Consider the following 7,128-nt stretch of genomic DNA (forward strand, 5'->3'; position numbering starts at 1 on the left):
TTCTTCGGAAATTTATGTATTACTAGTAGGTGAAGAAAGGTTAAGCACTTCGTTCCAAGGATAAGCTTCGGACACACAGTGATCTCTCTTAAAACACAGTAATGCTCAAACCATTTCTGGACATCTAAAGACAGAGTGGTACAAGTATGACTTCTGAATAAGCGTGTCCATACATCTATCCAAAACGGGATATTCACCTTGCAGATATATGCTGATGTCCCAAAAGGAAGGTTGGGCATTGTCCGGCCTCCTATTGGTTGCTTTTCTGACGCCCCTTTTGACCAAAACGCCATCATCATCATCAGGTACTATCAAATGGACAGCCATTGACACTTTTTGTTACCAGCAACAAAGACTTCAGAATGTACTTCGACCGAAATGTACTTCGATCACCCTTTACAGATAACAATTTGATCTGATGATGGAACCCCAAAATGGATTCCAAAACGTGACTGGATTGTCAATTATTTTAATGGATTGTTTTCTGTTCACCCATACTTTAGTCCTGACAAATATACATCACTGATTAAAGCTCTCGCCGGATAGTTGCTGATACCATTGTATATTTTGGCAATTGACCAGTGACAACTTTACTTGATGACGTCATTTGTTTATGTCATGATTAAACCAATCTTTTGACTAAAACGGTGAATAAAACTCCCAAAATAATAATAACAACCGAACAGAATATGCATCAATACACAATACCAAATGGTGTGGATGAAGCCAGGGGTGTGCTGCCAATTTAAAAGTTATCAATTCCGGGGTTTGTGTCCACTGCAAAAATAATTTCACAAAAGAAAAAACATTTTGTCCTTTTTTAAAACATTTTGTTCCTTTTGAAAATATTTTGAAAAAATAGTTTTGAAATTAATATTTTTCAATATTCACGTGGATACGATGATAACTTTACTCGTTGATTGGCCATCGGTGTTTCAACTAGATTGGCGCACGACCTTGAGTAGTGGAAGATGCCATTTCAACTCCACGGGTACAGAAGGTTACGAGCTGCTGAATTATTCAAATAACATTAAAGAAATGTCTCAAATAAAAATAATATTCATTAGTACTCACAAAATTAAGTAGGGTCAGCCTAAAATGAATTTCCAAGACGCAGTTTTTCAAATCCCATTTAAAAGCCCACGCACAAAAAATATTATTAGATGAAAACGAGTCAGTTTATGCGCGCAATGCACTTTAGATGCGTCAGCAAATAATCATTCGTGCTAACGACGAGCCTAAAGAAGTAAGAAAATGATTTGAAGAATATGCAAATTAGCTCTTTCCGGTAGTACAAATTTTCTTTGAAATAAATATTTTCTTTGTGAAGAGAGTTAAAAAATAATGGCAGGGGTGGGATTCGAACCCACGCCTCCGAGGAGACTGGTGCCTTAAACCAGCGCCTTAGACCGCTCGGCCACCCTACCACTCACTAATCACGTTTGCATTTCATCAACTGATCTTACTCTCAACATCTTGTCATGGTGGATAACTAACATTCGCAGATGACTGCAGATGCTGATTGATTCAAAAAGTTAACATCAGTCAATAGATTAGTACTGGACACAGATTCTTAATCCAAACTGAGGTGTCATGGACAATTACTGATGGAAGCGTAATTGTGATTGTGGTTGAGTTTATTGGTAATGCGTATTATCTTAAAGCGTGGAGCCGAATTCCACGTAACCTGACAAGAAGGTGCCATGTATCGGGATGGAATCTTCCCAATCTTTAGACTCTGTATACTCAGCTTGAACTTTGAGAGTCGGTGCCCTTCGCAATAAACCATCCACAGTTAAAATAAATGGGAATTGACAGCGACGGCTCCATCAGCGTGTCCAAAATTTGATTTTATTCGACGCCCACTGGGAAAGGGCAAATGAAGAGAAACATCAAAAGCCATTGGAAACACGCAGCGAACAACCAGTGAGGATTTGTGTGTTCGAGAAAGGCCAATTCAGCGCACGAGGCAGTGAACTGTTCCGGTCTGATCTCGAAGGATCTGCGTTGCATTGTGGGAGGAGGATGTTTCTCTCTTCAAGAAGGAAGGCAATGAAAAGGAGGCGATTAAGAAAGGCGAGTCTTCCTAATGACAACCTAATAAGCTGTAAGTGCCGTCGTAAATTTTACGGCAATCCGGCAGCAAGCTCGAAACCGTCACCAAGGGGTCACTATATCATCGGACCGTCGAGAGAGTATCCATATCTGCCCATTCAGCGAACTTTGGCCCCACCCCTTCGGAATCCTCCTAATCTGGCGAGAGCGAAGTGACCGTGCGTCTCGCGCCAGGCCACAGGGAGGAGGATAAGTGCGGGCACATAATTCTATATTAATGACTCATTCGTGTCGTCTCGCACTTCGCCTAAATCTCCGCACGAGAGACGAAGGAGCGTCTTTGATCTGTCGGTCGGAACATCCTATCACAGCGCGGGTATTACTGAACGACGGGTTCAAGGGGGCCGATGGTCGCCGACTAAGTCGCGAGGATTGTCAAACAATCTCCGGATAAATAAGGAGCGCATCCGTTGCGCCCACTAATGGAGCAGTTACTCCAGGAAAATATGGCCCCGACTGCGCCAACTGACTGCCGCACTTGAGCGAATCATTAAACAACCCGCGTCGGAGGGAGGCCGACTGGGGGTCGGACCCGGAGAGAAGGATTGGGCGAGTTGTCTTTAATGGTTATTGGCAGGATGAATATATCCCTTACCGCCTTGTCTAACTGCCCAAATTATTGGCCTCGTAACGGCCGCGCGCAATGCAAACATACTCGACTGAGACCTCACTTGACTGGCCATCAGACGCATCAAATTAAGACATTACAATCTCCGAAAACATTGGCGTAGCCTTTCTAGCGTCCCTCCCACCCCGTCCCCCTCTTAGAAAGAAAGAAGTGGGGAAGCAGGGACAACATCAGACCTTTGGTTGATGCTGACTGCTAACTTAACTCTACACATCGCTTCTCCACCGAAATGAGCAGAGTCAAAGAAAGGAAGAAGGATACGATGAAGACAAAACAGGACAATCAGCCACTCAATGAGGCACTCAACAAATTTTCATAATAGGCTTGCGGCAATAACCAGATTCTCGAGTATCAAAATGTACTGTGGTAACTTATGAGGACCCCTAGAGAGAAAGAGAAAGATCTTTCATTATTACTATATAAATAATCAATCCATTACATGCAAATCCCATCATAAACACTTGGTGTTGTTTTCCTACAACGGCTTTTTCGTTCCTCATATTTTGGAAACTTTTAAAAAGGGGTATAAGGTACTTGGATTCATCGAGAGGTTCACTTATACATTCAGTATAAGTGAACCTCTCGGTTTGAGACAAATGAGACATTTGAGACAAAAATTCATTTGAGACAAATGAATGTTTCAAGACATTCATTTGTCTCAAACAGGCCTGCCGATTCTTCAATAATATACTGCTGTCCCTGAATGTCTTGATGTTCTAGACCCTGTATGGGCAACTCCTTGCTCAAGATTTGGAGAATATTCTAAAAATGTGCGTAAGCCCGTTTCCAAATTTAGATGGTGCTAAACTTTTCTACGGGAAATGTTATATTGTCAGCGCCAGAAAAAGACGCGTATGGTCTGTAATCAAATCACAAAGGAGGTTACGCAAGCGAAGACAGATTACGAGATATCTTTGGCAAAGGACGCAAAGAAAAACAGCAAAGAGTTCTTTAATTATTTAAACTCTAGAAGGAAGGGGCTGAATCAGATATTGATGATTCAACTGTTGATGTTCCTGCTCAAATAGCTGACAAACTGAATCTTTTTTTTTTGTATCTACATTCACACATGAGAAATCATGTAGGAAATTGAAGGACAGAAGCTCTTCAAACTCTAATAGGCAATTAAATGATTTTGAAATAACGGAGAGCAAAGTGGAGGAGAAATTGTTGAAATTAAACATAAGAAAGGCACGTGGGGTGGATGGGATCTATCCAGTTATATTAAAGAAGGCAGCAAAGGAAGTAAGGAGATCCTTTGTCATGATTATGAGAGCATCATTGTACTCACGGGAGGTCCCCACTGACTGAAGATGGGTATCCCCAATTCACAAAGGGGGATCGAAGGGTGCACGAGTAATTACAGAGCAGTTAGTTTAACTTCTGTTCCGTGTAAAATAATGGAGTCGCTGGTTAAAGATGCATTGCAGGATCATCTAGACAAGACTGCAGCAATAATTCAGACACAGCATGGGTTTGTTAAGGGAAAGTCTTGTCTGACAAATTTGATTGGTTATTATGATGTGGTTACAAAGGAACTGGATGCAAAAAATAATTTTGATATCATATATTTGGATTTCAGGAAAGCTTTTGTCACTGTTGCGCATGGAAGACTATTGTACAAATTGGAGCAGAATGGTATTAAGGGTAAGTTGCTACAATGGATAAAAGGATGGTTAAGTGGGAGAAGACAGAGGGTGGTAATCAATGGGTGCTGCTCTTCGTGGACTAATGTTATTAGTGGAGTCCCACAGTGTTCGGTGTTGAGCCCACTGTCGTTTTGTATATTTATCAATGATATTGATGAAGGTATATCAGAGTTAATGTCCAAGTTTGCAGACGATACGAAGGTTGGTTGGGTTGTTAATGACAGTAAGGACAATATGCTACTACTCCAACTGAATCTGGAAAAGTTGACCAGGTGGGCTGAGAGGTGGCAACTGAAGTTTAACATTGACAAATGCAAAGTACTGCATATGGGTAGCAGTAATCCCACAGAAATGTGACTACTGTGCATATCAACTACACTCAGGGTAGTGGAGAATGTAAAAGACCTGGGCGTAATTGTGCAGTCAGATATGAAGTTTTCTGAGCAGTGCAGACGGGCTGCAAGAGTAGCTCATAGGGTCTTGTCATCGATGTACAGAAATATTTACAATAGGGAGAAGGTGGTTAATGTCCCCTTACATAAGGCAGTAGTCAGGCCTCACCTTGACTACATGGAGGCCTCATTCCAGGAAGGTTCTAAAGCTGCTGGAGTGAGTGCAGAGAAGAGCAACAAGATTGGTAAGGGGAACGAAGGAGTGATCTTACCAAGAAAGGCTTAAATTATGGGAATTGTTGCTTCTGGAGACTAGGTGCCTAGTCTCCAGAAGTGAGCTGAGGTGAGCTGATTGAGATGTATATGGCTGTATATTGTATACAGCCGGTTCTTGTCCCAAAAGACTATTGTTCAGAAACTTCAAGTTTCCTCTTCATGGGACTCATTTTAAAATAATGAAGACTTAAAAGCAGCTGTACATGATTCATGCCGAAACTGAAGAATCTTTTAAAGAATTAAACTCTTTGATTATTAAATACAAGAAGCATATTGAACTTCAGGGCAAATATATCGAAAAATAAAAAAGAAATAAAAATAAAAACATAGAATTACTGTATTTGTGTCTTTTATACGCCTTTCTCAGATCTCTCTCTGACCACTCTTCATAACAATTAATGAAACAATTAATGAAATGAAAAGTGTTTTTGTTAAATTGGCACAATCAACTTCTCTGACACTGCTTAATGTCACAATGCGCTTTATGTGTGGTAGATAACTGTCAGCAACTGGTGTAATACCCCCACTCTGCTTATTGGAGGTTTGATTTGGCATCTCTTCCACCACGGTATGTATAAGTGATATCTTTTGAGGTTATAACGGATATCATGGCGAGATCCAATCTTCCTTACATTTTGAGGGTCAGATCTAAAATGGTGTTCACAGGCCGGCAGCTAGTTAGTCCCACAGAGTGAAGTTATTGGTAACTGTGTAGGAGACTTCCGGATTAGCTGTATAATCTCGCTGCCTGTACTCTGCCAGATAGTGATTGGAATGAGGCTCAGTAGTGTGAATGCAGAGAGCATTATCGAGACCACGTTATGTTAAGAAGCTGGATGTATTCTTGCCATGTGTGCGCCATATCCAAAAATTTCATTACTTCACACAGCGTGCCCTCCCCACCTTTTCTTACTACCGAATACACCATGAATTGTCAAACTTATCTACAAAAAGATCTAAACCTCCCAAGCACTTCCTAATTTCACAAATATACGTGGTCTCAGTTCTAATCTTAACGATGTCCATTTCCACTTGCAGTCTTCCAAATCCCGTGTATTTTTTCTGACAGAATCTCAGTTATTGGTTAATTCAATCACTGTTCATCTCAGTTGTCCTAATCACTCGCTGTACAATTTCTTTCCTTTCAAAGGTGGTACTTGTGCATATGTCTGCTCCGATATTCCCGTCAGACTTAGTAATTTGGAATCTCCTCTCTTTGATCTTCTCTGGCTTAAAATCTCTCTACCAAATCTTCTGTTGCCTCTATCGTTCTCCTACGTCCATTAATCACTTGGAACTCTTTGACTTCCTCTCTTTGCAACTTGACTTTCTCCAGTCCAACTTTCCAAACAGTGAGGCAATTTTCCTTGGTGATTTTAATGTTCACAACTCCAGCTGGCTTTCATTTTATAGTCGCACTGACCCAGCTGGTCGAGATTAGTATTAGTATTAATAATGGCCGCATGGTGCAAGAAAGCCTATAGCTTATGCTGCACCAGCCAAAAAAAAAAAAAAAAAACCCGAATAAAACGATGATAGATAGGTAACATAGGATGGGTAACATGATAAAATAATAAATGGGTAACATGATAACATGATAAAAAAATAATAATAAACAAATAATAATAATTAATAAAAGAAAAGGAAATTAAAAAAGGAGATGCTGAGGCTTTTGCAATTACTAGCTCCTGGAGAAGACCTTACTCCCGATCCTCACCAAGCAGCTCATGCCCAGTAATCCAGCCCAAATTCACTACTCCCTTCCAAACAGATCAACGATCACAAATCTGCTAGCCACAACGAATACTATCTTGTCAGCATTCGAGAAAAGGCACGAACTAGCTGTGACTTACTTAGACATTGAGGCTGCATTTGATGCCGTCCAAGTAAACCAACTACTCACTCTCCTGGAATGCCACTTCCAGATCACAGGGAACATATTATGCTTTCTCTCCTCTCTTCTGAATAACAGAGTTATAAAGCTTCATACAGGAGATCGCACCCTTACTAGATCCGTCACCGCAGGAGTCCCACAAGGAGGGGTCCTTTCCGGCCTTCTGTTCTCATC

The 7,128-nt window shown here is 41.0% G+C and overlaps 1 non-coding gene across 1 annotated transcript; it reads right to left on the bottom strand.

Moving 5' to 3' along the window:
• Positions 1–1,345: 1,345 nt before the first annotated feature.
• On the bottom strand, positions 1,346–1,427 carry TRNAL-AAG (transfer RNA leucine (anticodon AAG)). Its single transcript has one exon. It is a non-coding gene; the product is annotated as a tRNA-Leu (tRNA).
• Positions 1,428–7,128: the final 5,701 nt, after the last annotated feature.

This window comes from Mastigoproctus giganteus, chromosome 7 (assembly GCF_048544385.1).
Source record: "Mastigoproctus giganteus isolate SK-2022 chromosome 7, ASM4854438v1, whole genome shotgun sequence".
NCBI classification, from domain to species: Eukaryota; Metazoa; Arthropoda; class Arachnida; order Uropygi; family Thelyphonidae; genus Mastigoproctus; species Mastigoproctus giganteus.